This window comes from Spermophilus citellus (assembly GCF_964194105.1).
Source record: "Spermophilus citellus genome assembly, chromosome: 14".
Taxonomy (NCBI): domain Eukaryota; kingdom Metazoa; phylum Chordata; class Mammalia; order Rodentia; family Sciuridae; genus Spermophilus; species Spermophilus citellus.
The window spans coordinates 94965905-94989616 of record NC_138194.1 but is presented as its reverse complement, the minus strand read 5'-3'; the positions used below and the strand labels follow the sequence as shown (position 1 = coordinate 94989616).

General features: G+C 42.4%; 1 protein-coding gene across 3 annotated transcripts in view; it reads left to right on the top strand.

Moving 5' to 3' along the window:
- The window catches only part of ADCY8 (adenylate cyclase 8), a gene marked incomplete at its 3' end in the record, with an annotated part of 230432 nt that overhangs the window by 12306 nt on the left and 194414 nt on the right, over positions 1-23712 (top strand). The gene's annotated exons all lie outside the window — the stretch shown is intronic.

Sequence of the window (23712 nt, the reverse complement as noted above, 5' to 3'; positions counted from 1 at the left end):
GAAGTCACAGGCTGAGTTTTGCTACACATATGCTAAAGAAGTTACGTAATGTGAAACAAACTTGACATAATTCAACAGATCATTAAAATTTCAAAAGGGAGGGGATATAGACCTGGATTATCTATTGGTACTTGTCCATTCCTAAAGAATTGAAATCCCTCAGGCCCCTCCATTGTAAGTCCAAGCCTAACACAGGTGTACTTCTATCCCTCTCTGTCTTCTTGGCTCTTGGACACCTTGCCTCTGAATCCCAGTTCCTGGGTCAGCTCAGTGCTTCATGGCACATTCAAAACCTCCTCTTCAACTTGATGTCCAGGGAGGCCTTTCTGGTGGATGCTTGCCCACTGGCCCTTTACAGTTGTGGTCGAGGGCAGCAGAAGGTGCTCCCTCCTTCTGATCTGACTCCTGATGCTCCATGCACAGGAGGCTGGTCTCCCTCCCCCTAAGGGAAGGACATTGAGCAAAGCAGATTGGCTTTGCTGGCATCAAAGCTAGACAATTTTTTAGGTTGCTGTTTTCTGCAGCTTAAAATCTGTCATGTAAAGACCAGGTTGTACCCTAACTGGACCAGTTTATCAGTAGACTCAAAAGCAAACTTAAAGCCTGATTTTAGGTATTAGAACCCAATGCAGTTGCACTTTCAGTTTTGAATTATGTAAAATATTATCCTACTTAGTTCATTTTTCTACCATCCATTATTTCAAGGAACAAAATCATTGAGAACAATCTTGTTATCTTCTAAGCTCAAAGTCAAAATCCTCTGCACTCTTGGGCAAGCCTTGGGTAGTGGGCAGCCCGATTGAGAATGGCCCCATGGCTCCAAGTGGTCAGTCAGTATTCAGTGAGTACAAAGTCTCTCCTTTTTAATTTATGAGGCAGAAATTCTGCCCTTGTCTCCTACCAAGTGAATAATGACATCATGCACAGCTCTTGGGGCCCTGCCCAAGCTATCTCAGCCAGAGAGGAGCTGTGCCAATGGACAGTTAGAGATATTTTTGAAACTATGTAAGTACATTTCCTTAAAAACAGAAACCACAAATTCTCATCCTATTTTCTGCTACAGATTTTTCTCAGTGACTTTGGCCAAAGAAATGGCTTTGGCTTCTTTGGATGAAAATTTTTATATATATATATAACATTATGAAGGGCGTCTCACCCTCCTCTGACTGCATTCCCCTTTACCTGTCTATGCATTCCAACTTCTGCCTTGTGTTTCTGCTCTTGGCCACCATGTGCCTCTTGCCAATTGGGCTGAGCTTCACAAAGTCTGGGGTGGTACCCATGTCACTGCTGAGTCTCTGTATCATAGTCTGGTGCTGGTTACATACTCTCTCTTTCTCATGAGTCTTTGGAACTTGCTCTTTAATTCACCTCTTTAATGTAGGAGCTCCTTAAGTTTCCATCCCATTGGCTGTCCCTTCTCTCACACCACACCCCGCCCTGGACAGCCACCTGCCTCCCTCGGTTCACAACCATGTATCTGTGTGCAGATCACTCCTGACTCTATATAGCCCACCAGTCTTCTTTGCTAAGCATAAGACTGGACACTCTAGTAACCTACTGGATGCCATCATTGGAGTGTCCCATAGACAGTCCAACCTGAACAAGCCCCAATCAACTCCCTCCTGCTCAACTTCATTGTGGAATTCTGATGGTTTAATCCATTGCTGGTCAATCCATAGCTCTACATTCTGCTCTTCCCATTCTACTGCAGTCCCTTGTCCCCACTATTTCTGAAATCTTTCATTCTTCTTGTTTCTCCATACCACTCCCACCCCCCACCCCCCCGCAGCGTGTGCTGTTCCCAAGTGCTAGCATACCCTCATATGACTCCACTGGTAAGTCTACTGTGTCTGTCATCACCAGTCACCTGCACACCCCATGCTGGCTTCTGTGTGTGTTTTCCAGGATATCTCTTCTTGTTCTTCCTTGTCTGGCAAAATTTTCTCAGGTGTCACCAGTTCCAAGAAACCTCTCCTGCACCCCTTCACTAAGACAGGTGCTGGCTTAAAAATAAAGGGCACACATTTAAGCAGAGAATCGTATGTGTTTGACTTTGAAAATTTGAGCTCAGGTTCAGTGTTCCAGGGGAAAAGGGGCAAGCAAATGTTACAGAATTTGACAAAGAGACAAGCAGTCCTTCAATTAAGACTGTCTTGATGGGAGAGGATGTGTGATAGGGATTTCCCTGTGCCTGACCTGCTCATCTCACAAGGAGAGAAACAGGGTATGGATTCAGACAGCCTGAGACTGATCTGTCATTTGTCCATTTCATGATACTGACAAGGGCCTCAATCTTTATGTACAAAAGATCTACATAATGAAAACTACAGAACCCTAAAGAAAGAAATCAGAGAAGATCTTAGAAGATGGAAAGATCTACCTTGCTCTTGAATAGGCAGAATTAATATAATCAAAATGACCATACTATCAAAAGCACTGTACAGATTTAGTGCAATTCATTTTCTTCATCTATAATCTGTGTGTGTTAGTTCATTAGAGATGAACTAACACACACAGATTATTTAGATCAAGGCCTGGTAAAGAGTCATGAGTTACATTTTGTTATTATAATTTAAATTTCAAAATGGTCACTCTTTTTCTTTGACTTCTCTGCTTTGAGTGGCCTTTCCCAGGCTTTGCCTGCCTTAAATCAGGGTCCTATAGACCACTGCTTCCTCAATTTTAATGTGAGTAGGAATCAGTTGGGGTTCTTGTCACAGTTTAGGGTTAGGAGGAACCAGGGAGTCTGCATTTCTAATGAGTGGCCAGATGCAGGAATCTCCCAGTTTGCAGACCACGATTTGGGGGAAGGGCTTTGGAATTGAGCTTTCGCTCCATCAGGTGAGTTTACATCCCTCTCTGACCACAGGGCATTTGTCTGTCCCTGTACATTTGTCTTGGTCCTTTGGGGGGCTGCAGGAACAAAATACTGTAGACAGCATGGCTCATGAACAAGCATTTATTTCTCACGGTCACAGAGGTGGGGAAGTCTGAGATCCAGGAGCCATAAATTTGGGGTGTGGTGAGGACCTGCTTCCTGGTTCATGTGGCCACCTCAGGACACAGCAGCCCTCTAAGTCCTCTTTGTAAGAACATTAATACCATCCACGAGGGTTTTTCCCGCATGACCTAATCACCTCCCAGAGGCCCCCACCTCCTAAAACCATCACCTGGGGTTAGTAATTCAACATAGGAATTTGGAGGGGACACATTCAGACAACAGGAACATTCTTGTATAATTTATCAGTTGATTCCTTCATTTAATCCTCCATATGACAAATATTTATGGAGTACCATGATGTGCTAGTGCAAGCAGCAGGGACACTGCAGGGAGGAAAGCAACTGAAGATCCTGTTATTAAAGAAATTACAATGTAGAGCCAGGGTGGCCATCAGTCAAATATGGCCATGTAAGTGACTATTCCAAGCTGAGTTAGGTGCTGCGAAGCCAGGTTTGCTGCAGGGTGTGACAGAAATGATGCATCAGCATGCAAAATTTAGCCAGGCACTAATTCTCAGGTACCACCCCTGCACTCCTGTGACCCTGCAAGGGGGTGGTTCTTTAAATGCCAAATGCCAGGCAGAGAGCTGGCCTCCTTCCAGTCCTGGGCCTCACTTTCCTTGAAGAGGAAAAACCTGACTAGAACTGAGATGAGGAAATTATGCTTAACAAAGACCCGAAGAAAGAACAGGGGTTAGCAGGTCCTATTGGAACTGCATTTTCCTTGTTTCTGCTACTAAATCATGTGCTCTCGGAGGACAGATTCTGTCCTTCTGTATGTCCCTGGAATGGACACTGGCACATCATGAGGGAATGTTATAGAAAAACCTTGTGGAGTAGATGCCTGACCAATTACATCAGCATCTGACCAATACATTAGCATCAGTATTGCTGCTTCCTTGTTGAAAGATAAGGGTGCTGAGCTCACAAAAATTACCCCATTTCTCTCTGGTCATGTGATCAACAATGGATTCCATCTACAACTGTCTAATTCCATTCACAACTATCTCATTCAGAAGCTGCTCCCTAGGTTTGATAGTTTGTTACAACCACTTGGTCTCAATTAACTTTGCCAGTTTCAGATACAATGAAAGAGAAAAGAAATTTGTCTTCCAAATAATAGCAATGATTATAATAATATTTATTGCTCTGTGAAGCCAGAGAAATAGTACATTATATTAAAAACACCATCTGAATACTCACACACACACACACACACACAAAGACCGCCTCAGATTGTACATCCAGCACAGTGCAACTTTGCACAAGCCAATCAACCTGCCTTGGCTGCAAAACAAATTCCACACAGCTCTCAAATTCTGTCGCTTTGAAATGATTTCTGAATTTCCTCACAGCTCCAAAAAAATTTTTCCCCTGAGTGGATGTAGAGATTTCTGTTTTCCTGATTGATTTGGCTCCCGTGATCAGATAAGAACAATTCTTACAGCAAATGCAGCTCATCGAGGTCTTTGACCTCTCAGACTCTGAGGAAGAGAACTCTAAGTAATGATTTTCCAAACACTGAGAGAAATAGGAAATGGTACTTAATATTTAATTTCTCCTAGTGGTTTAATCACATCAGCACCATCCGTTGTAAAATTATGTGTCATTTGATTTGATCTGAAGGAACTAGTGACTGTGGTCTTTATTGGACGACTGTTTATTTTGAATATCTTATTAGTGAATTCAGGGCACTTGTCAGAATTGCCAATTTGAGTTTTTCCAAGTGTGCATGTTAGCTGTGATCAACAAGCTATTTTGTGTCAATGCTGCTCAGCAGTGGCAGACCTGGGCATGACACCACCTGAATATCCACAACCTGAACACAGGCTTCTGTGAGGGTCTATGAGCCCCAGGACACAGACAAGGTGGCCTTGAGGAGCTCACTCACTTAACCCTGCTGTCGAAATGTCAGCACTTACTAATAAAGGAATTCAAGAATAAGAAAGGTTTAGAACCAATAAATGGCAGTGGACAAGTGCTGGATGGTATTATTATTACTTCTGCACCACAGGTATGTCTGATGTGGTCACACGGCAACAGCCTGCCTTGCTTTGTTGTTGGCCTGACAGTGATATATGGATTGCATCTATCTGTTAATCACCTGAATGGTGGATGTGACTAGTGGAAGGACCCTGCACCCACACTATGGCTGGCATGATCGTTGCATGCTATAAGCAAGACCCACACCTCCAGACGAGCAGATGACACTCAAGCTGCACTGTGCTTCCTCCCATGTACAAAAGTCACCCTCTGCCATGTGTCCAGATTCTTCTCATAGGAAGAGAAACAGTTTTCGTCTCAGTACTGATAATGTCTTCCCATGGGGAAATCCTCTCATACACCATGTCCTTCATATTGTGGAAGGTAGATATAGATATAGATCTCCATCCAACTAGCCATTGATTTAAGGTAATTTGAGTGTTTAAAGGTTGAAAACATTCTACTTTATGAAATTTACTTTGTCAGGCCCATCTCATGAACATGGGCATATTTCAGACTGTGAATTTATCCCATTATCAAACAATTATTTAATCACAGCAAAACTAATCCATTGCCAAAAAATTAATAGGAAAACTCATAGTGAGGTAAATATCAGGTTCCTTCCAATGAGTGAGATGAACCAAAGAAGAACTTTAGACCAAGAGCAGTTCCTTTTTCAAGCTGATAAATCAACTCCTAAAATATTAAGCCAAGGAGAGTGGTACTGCTATGTTGGACAAGCAGGGAGATCCCCTCTGCTCTCTCCTTGACACACGCCATCTTTGCTCACAATTTCTGTGGCACCACCAAGCTCCCACTGAGCCCTGTTTGAGAACCACCCCTTCAGTAAGCACCACTGAGGCCTGTGGCTTATGTCTGGTGTTCCTCGAGGGAGAGTGAGATGGAAGAACACAAGTGCATTTGACAGGGACTCGTTGGTGCTGGCATGGGTCAATGCGCACCAGAGCAATAGTTGCACTTTCTACCATTTGGTAATGGTATTCTTGCCCTGTAGTTTTGTAACCTTCACTTTGAAGAAAGGATCAGAAAGACTGATCTGACTGAAGTTATTCCATTGGGGTGTGGCCAAGTGAGCATTTCAACTCAAGTAAATTGGCTCCAAATATAAATGGGTTTCCACGGGCTCCCTCCACCACCATCTTGTACATGCCAGGTGGCCATCTAAGTAAATGTTTAATTATAATTTGTAATCCCAGTATTTATCAATCATCTATTGAGTGCTAAACTCAAGAGATGCAAAGTTGAAAAGGACATGCTTCCCACTCTTGAGTCATTTAAACTACCAGAAAAAGAAGGCAAGAAAGAAAAGTGTACATGCTGATACCTGGAGCTCCTCCCACCAGAGCTATGATGGATTTCATTCTTTCATGGGTTACATGCCTCAATGCTGTAAAAACTTGGGAACTGGTTGGTATATTCCTTCACCTAGCCTTCTGCACATGCTAATGTTTAGGGAGGAAATTCAGACTTAGAAGAGTTCCAAGTTCTGATGACTTCACAATTCACCATCTTTCTTCAGGACCAGTATAGTGAGCATAGCAGATGGAAAATGAAAAAAAAATCATTACATAATTTATCAAAATATAAAAAACAAGCCCTTATTTTACCCAGATTCCTACTAGCAGAAATAAATGCCTTTCTTTTGTGCTTCTACTCCTCAAAGCAGTCCAGACTTAGTTGCCCACATAATTCTGAATTACCATAAATTGTTTCATGTGCATTAAAAATAAAAGTCATGTGAGGACATGATGACTGTCCACATGGCTGCATTTCAGAGAGTGCTAGCCATAGTATGCATCATCACTTTTTCCTTGTATAGCGAACCAAGATTTCATCTTGGGGGGTAATATACCCATCTGCATTAATGGAGGATTTTAGAAAGAATTTAAAAATGCTAAATCCATCTGGGAACCCCACCAGATTTTTGGCCCCTCCTGCCTCCTTTACCTAAATTTCTACCATCTTTCTTCCACCAACTCTAATGGACTACTAGAAGGTACAGAAGTCTTAATGAGGATGGTAGATGACAAAGAATTAGAAATCCTTGGATACTCGTTATACTGTTAGATCACCACATCAGCCCCAGCTCTTAGGTTGTTTTCTAAGTGATATAAAATATACTCCAGTCTTGTTTAATCCAATTTTACTTCAATTCTATATTACCAACTTCCAAGTGCAATTTCTAATCAATACTAGCTTCAAAATATATTCATATTCATGGTGTATCATCTGATAAATAAACATTGACTAACCCTTGAGACAAATTGCAATTGCTATTCTGACTTATATTTGGCTATCTTATCATCTAAGACAAAACTTCTGATCATCTAAGATAAACTGAGCAAGGAGAGCCATTTTCATTTTATGAGTATATTTTTCCGGCTTTTCCCCCTCCATATATGAGATTTAGGAAACATAAAGAGACAGATCAGATGTTATATCATCTGATGTATAATTTATGTCACTTGAACAAATGCCAGGCAACAATCATGGCTGGAGAAGACAGGTGGGACTGTTTCCCAAGGGAAGAGCTGAATGCCTTCCTATTTATAATTCTTTGAAAGTGTACTAGGCCTTGTGAGATTAAAAAGCCATCCCTGACAGTGTTCAGCCAAAGCCAGATGCCTACCACCAGGGATTTGGGGCAAAGGAGAAGGGTTGAACTAAATGATTCTTAAAAGCCTTTCTAATTTGAAGCTATGACTCTGGGGCTCTTGATATAAATAATTGGTCATATGTAGAAGAGTGGAACTCTGGAAAGGAAAGAAGCCCAAGAAATTTCCTGCATCTCTCAGAAATGCTGAGTGCTTACACCATGCTGTTTCTTGACCTCCTCCTGGATCTCAGTCCCAGTGAATCTGGGGTTCCCCACTCCACCCTTGCAGTGCCCAGGCCAGGAAGATCAAGGGCATCCCTCCTCTTGTCCAGCTCTCTGTCTCCACAGCTAGTCCACTGCAAGTCCCTGCAAGGTCTGCCTGCTGAATGACCTCAAGTCCATCCAGTTTTGTCTCTGATTCCTCTGCTCTGGTGGAGAAGACACTTTTTCCTTTTATAGCGAACCAATATTTCCTGGTTGATCACAGTAGTCTCCCTGCCTCCACTTTTGCATCTTTCCAATCCACCACCCACAGTGTTACTGCAATGAGATTCTTCCTCTAATGGTGGCTTAGAATCCTCTAGCAAATGTCAGTAACTTCCAATTGTTCTTATGACAGAGGCTGAACTCTTTCCTGGGGCGCACCCCTGGCCCCTCTCCCTGTCAGATGGGGGTGCCATTCTTCAACTCACTTTCTTTCCTCCAGTCACAAGTTCCACTCAGCTCCTCCAAAGACCTACTTCTTCTGCACCTCAGTTGTCTGAGTTTCTATTCCTTCTCTGCCCAAGATGTTCCTTCCTCATTCTTTGCTCAAGAAATCTTTCTCAAGGAAGTTTCCTCTGCTCTCTTTTCAAGTCATAACTTAATTACATTTTCAAATCCCCTATACTTTTCTTAGGAAGGACCCCTACCCCATCTCTCTAGCTATTGTTGAGGACACTTATTTGCTCCAAGTCCATCTTTCCCACTGCATGGTGAATGCAATGATGAAAGGGAGTGGGTCAGGTTTGCTTGCTCACTGAAATATTCTCAGCATCCCATGTTTGACAAATATTTAAGAGTAGATGAGTGGGAATATTCAAGGTGGCTGATATGTAGGACCATTGAATGTTAATACCCAAGAAGGTGAGATAAACCTGAGTTGGATAGGCCTTCTGGTTAGGGCTTCTACCAGGCTTCTAGATCTTTCTCTCTGGCTCAAATCTTGGGTAAGGCTAAAAATTGCACATAAAATATTTTTAGTACCAGCAGCTTAACAGGAATTTTACCAAGAGAAGATGACCTAATGAATCTGCCAAATTGTAACTCCAATGATCCTACACAAAAATCATTGTGCCAGGGTGATGCGCTTCTTTTAATAGCTTATGTTCTGGTAAAAAATACTTGTGGTTTCCACATCTTTAAATAGATGGCATCATTTAAAGTGGCAAACAACAATTTTATTAAGCATAATTGTTCTCATCTTATTGCTTATTTCTTATGCTGATTCTTAGTAATAATGAATTACCATATAAGAGTCTGGACTGTTAATCTCATGAAGAGGAAGTTGACACTAATACTGGATTTGGTATAGATACAGAGAGGTGAATAGATACATAAATACACAGATAAATATAGACATATTTCATTTATTTACCTATCTAGGTATAGAAGGATCTTTAAGTAAACACCATCACTCATTTATCCTCTCCATTTTTTCAATAAGACTAAGAAGGGTAATGCACAACATTAAAAAGTAAATATGGGTTAATATGCTTGATTTTGAAATTTTTCAAACATTTTTTTGGCAGTGCTGGGGATTGAAATCAGGGCCATTTTCTAAACACTTTTGTCCTAATTTTGTTTGAATATTCCAATGATGTGGAACTTACTGTATGCCAGGTGGCTCTTTGCCTTATGTGACAACTGTACTTGCAGAAAACTAGGCTTGCTGTTGACATGATGTGGACTGCTGCTAGACTCCACCACAAAAGCCCAGGTCTTCCCTGCCTAACTCATGGAAGATCTCCATTTTTATTAGTATCAACTTGGCCATCCTTTCCATACCGTTATCCCTTCTTCTCCCCCTTTTCCTCATCTCTGCAGTATCCCTGACATTTCTATACTATTTTAAGCCAGAAAGAAGGTGTCATTAGTTCTGAGTGGGAACACCAAGGAGGCAACAGATGAACTGGAAATTCAAAGATAAGATTTAGAAATGCCAACAAAATTATGTGGTTATAAAGTTAGATCTCCATTATTAGAAAAATATTAGACGCCCATATTTGTGCCCTTAACTACATTCTAATCTTCAGGAAATTTACACTCCTCTGTTTCTTCCCAAATAGAAGATGATTGTTTGGCAAAATGATTGCAAATGCACACTCTGGAGCCAGAGTGCTTGGGTTTTGATCCCAAGACCAGCACACATTAGCTGTATGGCTGGCAAGTTATTCAGCCTCCATAAGCCTCAGTTATTTCACCTCTAAAAGGGGAATAATTAGTATATTAATCTTATAAAGAAAAATAAGAATAAGCACAGATGATACAGATAAAGTCCCAGAACAGTGGCTAATCCATTAGCTTTATGTGTCTGAATGCAGTGTGCAGTGGAAGTTTCATGAAGGTAGAGCCCTTGATTCTCTAATTACTGCCTTGTCTTCAGTCCCAAGGACAATGCCTAGCACATATCTGGTGTTCCTTGGATTTTTATTGAATGAATGAACAGAAGAGTATCAAGGCCAACCCATGAAAAGGTTGGCAATAGACTCTGGGCCAAGTACTAGGAGAGAGCCTAGCTAATAAAAATGTATGTCTTTGGTATTTTTAACTAATATGTCCACATCACTTGACTGAGAGCTTAAAGAATATGTTGAATATAAACATCACTCATTTAAGAAGGAGTATTTTACCAGAAAGGGTTTAAAAAGAAAAGAACTACCTCTCTTTCTTGAAACATTCTCTTTGACCTTTAAAAATAATAATAACTACATGAGGCGGTATCGGAACTACATTGAGTCACTATTTTGATTACACTTTGAAAGAGAACATGTATTTCAAAGTCCAATTTTTTTCCTCAAACCAACATTTATTCCAAATGACCCACACACAGCACTCATACCAATATATATATGCTTGGCATTTGTAATACAATTTCGATTTCAGTGTCCTGATAGTTAATGTGCCAGTGGTATAATAACATGGATATAGAGGGCACGTCACTAGCCCAGCTGCCTATCAGACAGGAAGCAAGGGCCCAAACGGCTTCTTAGCATCCAAACACTAAGCAGGCTGCAGTTCTGCCATGATCATCTCCTTCTTTCACATGGCATACATCTCTGCCACCATTTCTATCACTCTGAGGGGCCAAGGAAATTAACTGTCAGGCTGAGACCAGCAAATTCAAGAGGCAGTGACATGATGGCTGTCAGGCCCAGCGCCTGCCCCTCCCAGGCCAGTCTGCTTGGAGGGGTAAGTCCTGGAATGAAGGAAGTCAGAGTCCTCCGCTCTGACCCCAGCAAGACTCCCCATTCCACGCTGGCTCAAGCCAGTCTCTGTGAAGTGGTCCACAGACCTCTAGACCTGCACCTTCTTCTGCGCTGTCTCCTACTTTCTGTCTTGCTCACTCTACTTCTGTCTCACCTCTTTCTCAGAAATTCCTTACACAGGTTATCCTGTTCCCTCTGCCTGGAATGTCCTTTCCCCAGACACCTGTGTAATTCACTCTTGTTTGGGCTGGAAAGTCACCCACCCAGTGAGCACTCCCCCTTGACCATCTAATTTAAATTCATAATCTCTCCCTCACATTCCATCCCCCCCACCACTCCACATTCCTCACCCCTTTAACTCACTCTGATTTTAAAAGGAGATCATTTGTTTATCTTTCATCACTACAAATAACTTATTTGCCCCCTTTAGCAAGGCAAGCACAGAGATGAAAAAAAAAATTACATCCATTTTTTTTCCTGGTGTCTACAAAAGTGCCTGACACCTGGCAGGGACCTAGGAAATACTTGTTGAGTGACAGGTGAAGAAACTGATCTCCATCAACAACTGCTATGATGTTTCCTATCACTCTTAGCGGCTACACATGGACGTCTTACCTAGGTTTTAGGTTAAATGCCATCTTCAGGGAAGACCTTCAAAGGAAACCTCATGGGGGTAGAGGCCTTGATTCTCTAACTACTGCCTTGTCTTCAGGCCCAATGACAATGCCTAGCACATATGCCAATTCCACATGACCAGCTGGACATTCACATCAGCAGGTTGTGCATTTCAGGCTAAGCCCCACCACCTAGCCATGTGCATAGATCAAGTTTTTTTGTCTCTCTGAGCTTCATATCTCTCCGCTGAAAAGTGGGGTATAATAACTTACAACTTGCATACTGATCTGTTACTATAAGAAATAAGAAAGTTATTTTTTTCAATGAAGTACTGGGCATCTAGGAGAAACTTAGTAAATACAACTATAATTTTTAGAATGGCAACACTGAAGAAAGCTGTTAATTGTTTACAGATCAAACAGCTAAAATTCTTGGGAAGAAAATAGGCCTTTCAAGTCTCTGTGGAAGTCCATCTGTGTACAGCCTCTCTTTCACTCTCTGTACCACTCACTTTTATCAAGGTAGTGGTTGCAAGTGGCTCTTGATAATGGAATATACCCCTGTTACACCTTCAGATGCCAGCATAGCTTTCTCACCTTCTTTGAGTCTCTGCTAAAATATAACTAAATCAGAGAAATCTTCTCTGGCCAACCCATATGAAATAGGGACTCCTTTCTCCTGTCATTTCTTTCTCCTCTTAATTAGCTTCATTTTTCCCCCATAGCACTATTCAACAACGCACTGAAACTACTATCATTTTTTCTTTATTATTTTTTGTCTCCTCATAAGGCAAAGGAAGGATTTAGCCTCTTTTATTGACTGACCCATCTGCAGAGTCTAGAGCTGTGCCTGAATTGAAAAGACTGCTTTTAGTCAATCGATTTCCCAAGAATAGTGTGAAGACTTACATTATTTTCCCAATCCTATGTGTCATGGGTAGAATGACCACACGTCACAGTCTACCAGCACACTCCAGATTTATACCTATCTCTGCTCTGAAAAGTGTTGCAATTTGCACAATAAAAGACATTGTCAAAATACCTATGAAGTCCAGAAAAATTAATTATGACACATAATCCCACATTAAAGGAACAGAGGTGTAGACAAGAAAGAGAAAGAAATTCCATTGATAGCAAGAGCTAGTGGGTACTGAATGCTCATTATCTGCTATGGGCTCTAGGTAATTACTTCACTCAATCACAACAACCTGTGAAGTAGGGGACAGTAGTATCCCTGGTTAACATATCAAGGCAATGGCTTAGAGAGGATAAGTGAATTCTCTATCTTCCCACAAGTAAGAAAAGGCAGATCCAGAATCCAAACCCAGAATCCAAAAGCAGATCTCTGAACTACTAAGCTAGAGTAGCAGGCACCATGGTGCTATGTCATGTGCAACCTCTTTTCATCCCATGGCAATCCTGGAAAATAGTTACTAATTATCCCGCTCTTTAAAAAAAATTGGCAATATAGGCTCAACTGTGATAAGTGGAAGAATTAGCATTCAAATCTAGAATGAGCATATTTATTTTAAAAATGATGAACAGGATGGTGTTAGGTATGAGTCACTGTGGGGTGAAGACATTTGATGTCCTAGTTTCCACGATATTTCTACTACCTAATGTGTCACAAGGTATATAGCTCAGCATCATGGACCCAAACACTTTGCACTTACTCATAAGTCCCATGCACTTAAATTTTGGAAGAACATTTTATTGGATTCAAACATCAGATGAGTAAACTTGAAAAAGCAAGGTACAATAAACCCTTGTTGATAGATTTTCTTGTGTTGATTCCCTGCTATAGCTGTTAGCCAAGGCTAGTCCCTGGCTGAGTCTTCACTTTTAAAACATGCTACTTTCTGTACTCATCAGAGAAAAAGTGTTGCAAAATGACTGGATCCCATCCAACCTGTAAAATTATTCAACTGAGAATTCTCCTGAAGTTATTCCATAAGAAGTTACCTTCTTTATGGACAGGGGTATCCAGTTTGAACCTAGTAAACCATTTTTTCATCTCTTAGGCCAATATGACATTTCCTTGTAATAATAAGCACACCTTTTTTGTAAAGTTAATCAGAGAAGATAGGTACCCTTTGCAGGAGTCAGGATCATGCCCCAGGTGACTTGGGAAGTGCTCCAACTTTTGGCGCACACTGTCCTTTGTCAGCCTTGAACAGCAGGTATGTTTTAAGAGAAAACAAGCTCCCGTCAAGTTGCTATTTTTAACTCTGTAATTAACGATGAATCAAAATGTTTCTTCAAACCCAATTACCCAATAAAAATTGCCATAGTAACCATCACATCGCACCACACATCCTTCATGCTTGCACCAAAAACTTCCTTGGGAGCTGCTGCTACCACCTCCTGACACCACCATCTGCTCACAGCAAGAAGGAGGGGAGAGGGAAGATTGGCAAAGACAAGGTAATTCGGTTTGCGCAATCACTGGGTGCAGGGGCCTCAGGAAGAGAGAGATTGGTAGGAAAAAAAATCATTTTCTGAGGAAATCTACAGTGCTTTTCACCATGATTTTGAAGCAGCTCAACCCAAGAGCTTCAGGCCAGAATGCAGGCATGAGCATGGCAGCCTATTTCTCTCCCCCGGCCCTTACTCCAGTCACTGTGAGATCACCCTCCTGCCTTTCCTCCACTTGGCTCCTTTTTATTTTCTCTCTTTGTTCAGGTTTCCTCCAAATATTTCATCCCCAGAGAGTTTTTCCCTGATTGCTGGACCTAAGTTAAAGTCCTCACAGGACGTTTCATAGAGAAGGAACCTTAGTTGTCTTCTTTGCCACTGGAATCTAAGTGCCTAGATCTGACGTTCTAACATGAATGAAGAAACAAGGAAACTTAGTTCTGAGACTGTCAGCATCAGCATCATCCAGCTAATGGTCTGGATGGTATCAATTAAATTCACTCATTGAATAATTCCTTCTCCAAATACATTCATTCAACAAATATTTCAGGCCAACTATGTTAATAAAAGTAAGAAAGAGCTGTTAGTTAGAAGTTAGATCTTCTGAAAAACAGACTTGGAAGGGGAGCTTCCCATGTTGGGGATTTATTAAGGGGTGCTATTGGGATCAGTGTCACTTGGAAGGGAAGAGATGGAAGCAGGAAAAAAAGAGACACAGTGATCTTTGGTGTAATCTGAACAGAGACCTCAGTTCTAGGAGCAGTTCTGAAGCTGGGGATATCTTCCTGGAATATTCTGAATCATATTTCTGAACCTTTATATCTCCATGTTTATTAGTCTTGGAGTATGAATTTGGATGAGAAGGTCCACTTTAGCAGAGGCGATCTCCACAGGAGCGGACAGCTGAGGGTGTCTGACAGAAGTAATCCCAGGAAGATGTGCCCATCATTCCTGCAGGGGGATTGATAGTTCATCATAGGGTCTTACACAGTCCACCCCTTCTGCATTAGGATCCACTTCACACAAGTTCTGAGAGCTGGCCCTCTGTGATTCTCGTGGGCCTCTCTTTGGAGAAGTTCACCAGGGGAAATCTAATGGGATCAATTAATCCTTACTGCTATGGTGGTGTATTGGGATCCCAACTGTCTCCTTCCCATTCTTTATAGACTAGATTCCCCTCACCCTCAGTGAGGGCCTCTGTTGTTCTTGATGGCCTATCTGGTGGGTAGACTCCAAGCCCCGAGGGGCTGAGCTTTCATGCCTTTCTCAAGCCAGGGTCACACTCCTTAGCAGAAGGTGGCTTTTCCTGTCTGCTCATCACTGATCATAAACAGCCCAGCAAGCTCAGGCGAGAGTCAAGTTTCTAGTTCAATTGGAATTGCTGTCTCACTTGATGAAAACTTTCAGTCTTGGCAACCTGAATTTCTAAGGTTCCAAAATTTCAGGATCTCCAAGGGGTCAGTGAGGGGTCATGGTGAGGTCACTCCTGCTCCACCCCTTGTTTTCCAGACTCAGGTATTGTTCCTAATGGAGGCAGAGTGCCATGTAGAGGCCTTTGGTTTAAAGTATCCAGTGTGTCCTGGAGGGTGGCCTCTGTTGTCAGAGAGTGACTACAACATGGCTGTTCCCCTGTGCCTTCCTAGGGGCATATGATTTCTCTCGGGGACTCAGCTTCTGGAGGAGGAGCAGATGATGTAACCAGTGGATCCCACAGCTTTATGCTGTCCCCCCCCACACACACCCACTGCTGTACAGAAGGTTTCTTAGTCAGACACAATAGTACTGGGGGTACCTATAGTATTCTCCCAAACCACACTCTGCATCTGCCTCCAGACCCCAATGTCTAGTCTTCCTGAGATGATCAAATCTAACCTTAGATGAAGCACTCTTCCAGGGGCCCAACGCAGGTCTCCCTCAGTTCCACACCCTGTGTTTCAGGAACTTAGACTGCAGCAAAGCAAGTAGTTTTGTCCACGACCTGCCTGTGACCTGAGAGGGTTCATCTTGCAGGGGAACAATCATTTCAGGCCCCGTCCCATCAGGCCCTTTGCTCCTTCCAGCTCCATGCATAGTGCACTTTAGATGCTAGATGCGATGTCTGACAGGCCTTAGATAAAGAGGGAAGAGAATTGAATCAGTGTCTACTCTGGTCTTCAAAACATATCTGATTTGCCTGACTGTGAATATTTATAGACTTTATTTCTAAAGCTGTGTTAAAAATGTCCTCATTCACATGAGGAGGCTTTTCAGAGGGGGCTCCAGATTCTTTCCTGACAGCTAGCAACTTACAGGTCACTCATTCACTATTCTACTCAACAAATATGTACCACGCACCTCCCATCGCTAACTGCACTGCCAGGGTCTGTGTGCATCTTCCAAAGATTAGAGGCATGAAAGACTGTGGCTTCTCCAATATCTGCCTCTTTCACTCACTTCCACATTTTTTGCTATACCTGTCATTAAAGAACTTGGACACGTATTCTGCTTTGCTACTTGGTAGAACCTATACTACTTTGGGATCAAGCTTCACTGGGGTGAGGTTTTAAAACTAACAGCTGAGTCAAAATCCTTGCTTTCAAACATCCCCTTAAATGCACTCAAAAATCAGTAAAATCAGTGGATCATATCTCAACAAATCCAGCACAGCCAAGTCTTCCTCCAGTATGTTTGAGCTACTACTGAAGCAGTTGGCTTATGTTTAGGAACCATGATGTCGAAAAAAGAAGCAGCATTAAGCCCAGAGGCACACTGACTCCAGTGGAGGGAGCACACCATTGCAGTCCCCAGGGCTGAAGCAGACTGCACATCCTCAGCACCTCATTCATGTCAAACGCTCACGAGCAGACAGCATTGCTCAGATAATTTACATAGTGCTTCACCCCCTCCCATGCCTACCTGTTCCCTCCCCTCCTCTCCTCTTCTCTATTCATCTTCCTCTTCTCCTTCTCTCCTTCTGTCTCTCTCCCCCGAAACCCAAACCTTTAATTGAAAATACATACAACCTAAACACACACACACACACACACACACACACACGTGAAAATCCCACTGTATCATAAACTGTCACCTTACAAAACTCAAGTTCAAATACAGGTTCTTCCTCCAATACCCCATGCAAATCTGCCAGCACATCTCTGGTCCTGGGTCTCAGTCTTATTTGCAAAATAGTCGAGTTGAGATATGGACTGAAGCCCATAGAAAAAATATTTTCCTCTAAAACTGAATTTATTAGTATTGATGTTGATAAGGTTTCTTTGGTGATGAAACTCTAGCTGGAGTGTTCAAAGGTATGTTTTTGAGTCCTAAAATAATGGGATCCAAATACTCTGAAGTTAAGGTTTGGATACAGTGACTCAGAATGGATGTTGGAATCAGACACTCTCCCAGCTCCACGGTCAAGTGTATAATTTGGGGGCAAGTTAGGATGGACATCTGAGACTCATTTTCTTATCCCTAGAAACTGGTGAAGTCACACTTTGTGGGTTGCAGTGGTGGTTTGATGCGATGGTAGCACTCTCATGTGAGTGCCAGGTGTAGCGAATGCCTCACTTGCCTGCTTCTCTCTGCTTTCTCCTCCAGCCTCACTATCTTATTTCCCAGCAATGCCACCTCCTTACCTGCTCCCTGCTTTTCCTTGCCCTTCTTATTCAAAACACTCCTTCCCCATCACTGCTTTCCTAACTCCTACTCATTGTTCAGCCTTCCTGGACCATCCTCTGCAGACCCCACTGGTCTGCACCATCTTTATAGTACAGAGCAGTTAGTACTTAGGAGGTTGTGCTCCGAAGACTGATGGGCTGAGTTCCATGACTGGCCTTTCCACCTAGAGAGGGGTGAACTGAGGCAGGGTATTTAGCCAAACTAACTACCCACTTTAGTTTTCTTTACCATACATCAGAGATCAGGGTTACTGTGCATTCCTGCTTCTTCAGTGTATTTGAGGTTTAAGTTTCACCTCTCACAGAGTTATTACAGATGGCTCTTTCCTTTACCTCGGAGGAAGGTGAGCATTAGGCTAGAGACACATGAAGGCCTGCCTGTCATGTGAACAGCTAACATTGAGCATCAATCCCTTGCTGTCAAAACCATTCTGATTGAACAACAGTTCCCATCGTGGCCCTGATAACAGTAGCACTTATTTCATTGAATTACTGAGTGAATTAAATGAGGATATGTAGGTTCAGTGTTTGGAGCAGTGCCTGCAACACAACAGATGCTCAATAACATTAGCTGTTCACATGACAGTCACTGGCGGCCTTGGTGCATCGCCAGCCTACCACTCACCCTCCTGGTGGTAAGTGCATGTTTAATTGTCTTCCCCACCAGACTCCAACTACTTGAGGGCAATATATCCTCTGACCTGGTCCCATTTGTACTCCTAGTGTGCAGGTGGATGGTAGCTTCAAAGTCACATTTACACACACACACACACACACACATGACAGAGTTGGAAATTTGAAAATGTTTAAAAGAGAATTGCTATGTTTTTCAGACAAACCAAGTTTTGAAAAGTAAGCTGCATACCTACCATCTACCCAGTTATCCTAGACTGAGCCTTTACTATGCACCGGCAAGCACCAGGAGAGGGTTTCTCAATCTCAATCTCTAAATCATTGATGTTTGGAACCAGAAAATTTTCTCATAGAAGAGAAAGGCCCATTTTGAGTTGTGTAACATGTATGGCAGCATGACTGGCCAAAATGTCCCAGGGTGCTTCCAGTGTCCTTCCGTGTGCAGACACCCCCTCCTTGAGAAGCATTACTATAAGACTGGAACCTGCCCTGGGCCTGTGCACAGTGTTGAGAGGCTGGCAGATCTAGCTCTTGTGATAAAAATCAAAAGCACAATCCTGACGTAGTGTATGAAGGCCCCTGATTTCCTATCTGAGCCATTAATATTCTGATAGCAAGTGCAATAATGTTTTATTTATTTATTTATTTATGACAGAGGGGATGCATTACAATTCTTATTACACATATAGAGCACAATTTTTCCTATCTCTGGTTGTATACAAAGTATATTCACACCAATTCGTGTCTTCATACATGGACTTTGGATAATAATGTCCACCACATTCCACCATCATTTCTAACCCCATGCCCCCTCCCTTCCCCTCCCACCCCTCTGTTTTATCTAGAGTTCCTCTATTCCTCCCATGCTCCCCCTCCCTACTGTGCTATGAATCAGCCTCCTTATATCAGAGAAAACATTTGGCATTTGTTTTGGGGGGATTGGCTCACTTCACTTAGCATTATTTTAAAGAGTTTAATTGATCAACTCAAGGAAGATATTTCTACCCCAAATATCCTGTGCTTTCTACTGCTCACACATTCTCTCACTGGATGTACCCACTGTCTCCCAGTGCAGCTTCCCATGAGGGATTTTATTTTTGTTGAACATGACACTGTTTATTTCCTCTTTCATCTAAGAAAGAAATAAAGCACATCATATATTTACCCATTTTAAACATGGGTCAAAAATGGTTTTAAAAGAGCAGTTTCCTCATGAAATTAAAGTTATCATCTGGCCTTGAAACCCACCCATACCTTTCTGGGGACATTATCACAATCTTTCAGAAACCATATGTTCTAAAATTTCTCATGAAAATCTGAACAGGACAGGCAAGAGAACTAATTATTGTTGCTATTTGTTATGAATTTCCTTCCTCATTTCTCAACCTTGGCCACCCTTCTTGGTGACCCAGGATATGCTCCACCCATTAAACCACCTTTGGGGAGCACAGTCATGTGAAAATGTTAACTTCCCAAGATTTCTTGTTCTATTTGTGAAAGGAAAAAGCTAAGGTCTAGTGTTCTGCCCTATGTATATAGACCTTTCGTGGGTAACAGAACTTGATTAATAAAAATTGTAGGGAAAACTCTCATGATTTTTCCAGAGTAAATAAATTTGAAAAATCCCCCCTGCCTAGGAAATCAGTTTCTCAATAAAGACATCTGATTTTCCCTTGAGAAATATCCTTTCTTATAGACATGAACACACAGGGGTCACTCGTGCCTCTTCAGTGACTCTCACCCAATTTCCCGGCTGCTCCTGTGGACAACTGCAGAGGTTGGGCTGTCAAGAAGCGTTTACTGAATGACTGTAGTGTGTCAAGCGCGGGGATGCAGCAGGGGCTGGCAGACACAGACCTGGGGCCTGACAGGAGCTGCGAGGCAGGATGATTAGGGTTCACGGACAGAAAATGAGAGTGACAGGCTGAAGGACAGGGGGCTTTCGGGGAGGAACCTTGCAGTGACTTCTGCTTCATCTTGAAAAATGCCAGGGAAGCAGGGGTGGGCGTGGGGCAAGGAGGTGTTTTAAGGAAAAGGAGTCAAATTGGAAAGGACTGGAAGTGTGTGAGGGCTTGGGACCCACATTGTCCAGGGATCCTGTGGATACAGACTTAAAGGAGCATGTGAAACGGACTCAGGTGAAGTTCTGAGACAAGGCTAAGGGCACCACAGCCTTGATGAGGCACTGTGGCCTGAGGATGACCAACCAGAAAGCTTGTGTTCTAGTGAATTCCCAAGATGCTCCAAGTTTTTCACCTCTGACAGGTGGATGAACAGGTGTCACCAGCAGCCCGTTTCCTTTCGATGACCTCCAACTACACACATTCTGCTCCCTCAAGACTCCTGACAATGTGAAGGCCAAAAGGATCCACTTTCTTTCTGTGCAGTTATTCCAGAATGATCTGGAAGCAGGAGTCAACAAGATTTTTTTTTTATGCAAAAGGCTTGAGAGTAAATAAATAATTCTTTTAGGCTTTGCCAACCAGGCAGGTAGGTCCCCTCTCCCCCTTCCTCTTCCCCTTCTCTCCCTTCATCTGTGCTCTTTGCTCCATGTGCTGCTTCCCCCTCATTTCTTTACAAATATAAACATCACGCTCACCGGTTCCACAGACGCAGGCCATAGCTGACTAGGTTGGCCTGCAGTCTATGGACCCCTGGGGGAGAGCACAGGGGGAAAGTCCTGTCTAGGTTTTGAAAGAAAGTCCTGTTCTCCAGGGAAGCCAGGGCAGTTGGCCACCCAATTACCACTTCCTCGCTCTGTGACCTTGAGCCGTCATCTAACCCTCTGAATCTCACTTTTTCGTAAAAAGGATCTAATAAGACCTGGAGGGCTTGTTACTGAGCTGTCCATTAAAATAGCAAGTGGAAAGGTCAAAGCACAGTGTCCAGAACACAACTGGAGTACACACAGCTCCCCTTGAGTCCCCTTGTGACGAGGCAGGCCAGAGTTTCTGGTGGAGTCATCTGACAATGGCTGCAGTTTTGTCCATGTCTCTGAATATGGTCACGCCGACGTTGAAAACAGGTTACTGTCTTAAATTGTTTTGCATTAGTATAGTTTATTTTTAGAATTTGTGCTACCACTTATTATATATCTCATATTTTTTTTAAAAAAATCTCTTCGTTTTTTACCTTGGTTTTTTTTTTTTTTTTTTTTTTTTTTTACAGGGTTTAATCACTTCTTTTCTTTCTCCTCAACTCCAGGCTTTCCTATTTTTAGCCTTTCACATTTTTACTTCCTCTTCAATGTGTTAGGTATTAAAAACCCATTTTAAAAAACCCTTTATCTTCATTCTCTTACTCCTTTTATTCTGTTTTTTTTTTTTAATTCCCTCTTTTGGTTATCTCTTGAGAGCTCACAGCCACCCCTGTTCTGTCACTTTTCGGGGTGTCATCCCTGCGCCCATGCTGTCCCTGGAGGCTGCCACCTGCCCTTTCATTGCGCATGTCTGGCCAGCTCAGTGTGGCCTGCCTATTGTTTTTCTCCTCTTTTCTTAGCTTTTCACTTAAGTTCACAACTTTATTGTCTGTTGTTTTTCAAATTTCATTACGTGCTATTTATACTTCTTTTTCCAACTGGGTGTGTACTATTTATAAAGGGCAGGCAGGAAGCAGGGCCACAGAGCTAACAGCTGCTGGGAGAGCCCACAACCTGGCAGAGGATGTTGGCAGGGCCCATTTCTGATGCTCCTGGACTGTGGCAAGTCCTGTGTCTCCTCTGGCTCTGTCCTTCCCTTTCCTCACTGAATCCTTAATAAGTTTAACCTGGGTCAGGACTATTCCCCACGCTGCGTCCCACGTGACCTCTCTAAAACCTGACCCTGTAGCTGTGAAACCCTTCAATGGCCACTATAGAGACATTAGAGACACCCAAACCAGTAATGACCAATGGCATCTTATCAGGAAAATGCAAATCAAAACCACAATGAGATTCCCCCTCATTCCAGTTGAAATAACCAATTATCAAAAAAGATCAAAGTTAGCAAGGGTCGGTGAGGATGTGGAGAGAAGTGAGCCCAAGCACAGTGTTGGTGGGAATACAAATTAGTATGGCTGACTTGGAGAACAGTCTGGATGCTACAAAAAATTTAAATAGAACCACCGTATGACTCAGCACCTCAATAATGGACATATATTCAAAGGAAGTCAAATCAATATGGTGAAGAGACATCTACACTGTGTGTACTGCAGTACTATTACTGCAGCCAAGTCAGGGAACCAACCCAAGTGCCCATCAGTGGATGAATGGAAAAATAAAATGTGGTCTGTGTGCACAATGGAATGCTATTAAGCCATAAAAGATCAAGTCCTGTCATTTGTAATAACATAAATGAACCTGGAGGGTATTATGTTAAATAAAGTAAGTTAGGCAAAGGAAGGTAAATACCACCTGATCTCACTCATCTGCAGAATCTAAAACAGTTTCTCTCATAAAAGTTCACAGAATAGTGGTTACTGGAAACTAAAAAGAGTAGGGGAGAGAAAAAATAGGGAGAGATGCGTCAACTGGAATGATGTTAGTTGAAGAGAAGAAATGAGGTCTACTGTTCTACTGTACCATAAGGTGGCCACAGTTAATAATGTGTTATATAACAAAAATCCTAGAGAAAAGGATTTTAAATATTCTTTCCACAGACAAATGATAAATGTTTAAGGTGATAGATATGATAATTATTATGATTTGATCTTTAGACAATGTATTTCAAAACATTCACAATGTTACCCCATAAATATGTATAATTATTACATATCAATCAAAAGCAACATTAACGACAACAACCACTATGGTCAATATTGAGCAATTATTGAATTATAGGCCTTTTGTTAATTGCTTTCTGGAAACATTTTGAGGAAGGTATTCCCCTTTAACTGGCAAGAAAATTTCAGGGGCCAAGTGCACATCACAAGTAAGAATAATTGGCAGGCCAAATTCTTAACCACTGGGCTGCACTGCCAGGTGCCTCGGTCACCCCATGAGCCAGTAGTAGAGATGGGATTTGAGGCCCATCCCATGGGCTAGTGGTAGAGATGGGATTTGAGGCCCATCCCATGGGCTAGTGGTAGAGATGGGATTTGAGGCCCATCCCATGGGCTAGTGGTAGAGATGGGATTTGAGGCCCATCCCATGGGCTAGTGGTAGAGATGGGATTTGAGGCCCACGTGGTCTTGTTCCAGAGTTGACTTCCTAACCCCACTTCACTGTATAGAAAATACAAAACCCAAACATTCTTCAAAAAGTAACATAAGTACAGAAGACTTGAACAATTTCTGATCTTTGCGAAGAACCTGGAGGAAGAGCAACTATAATGCATCACTTATCC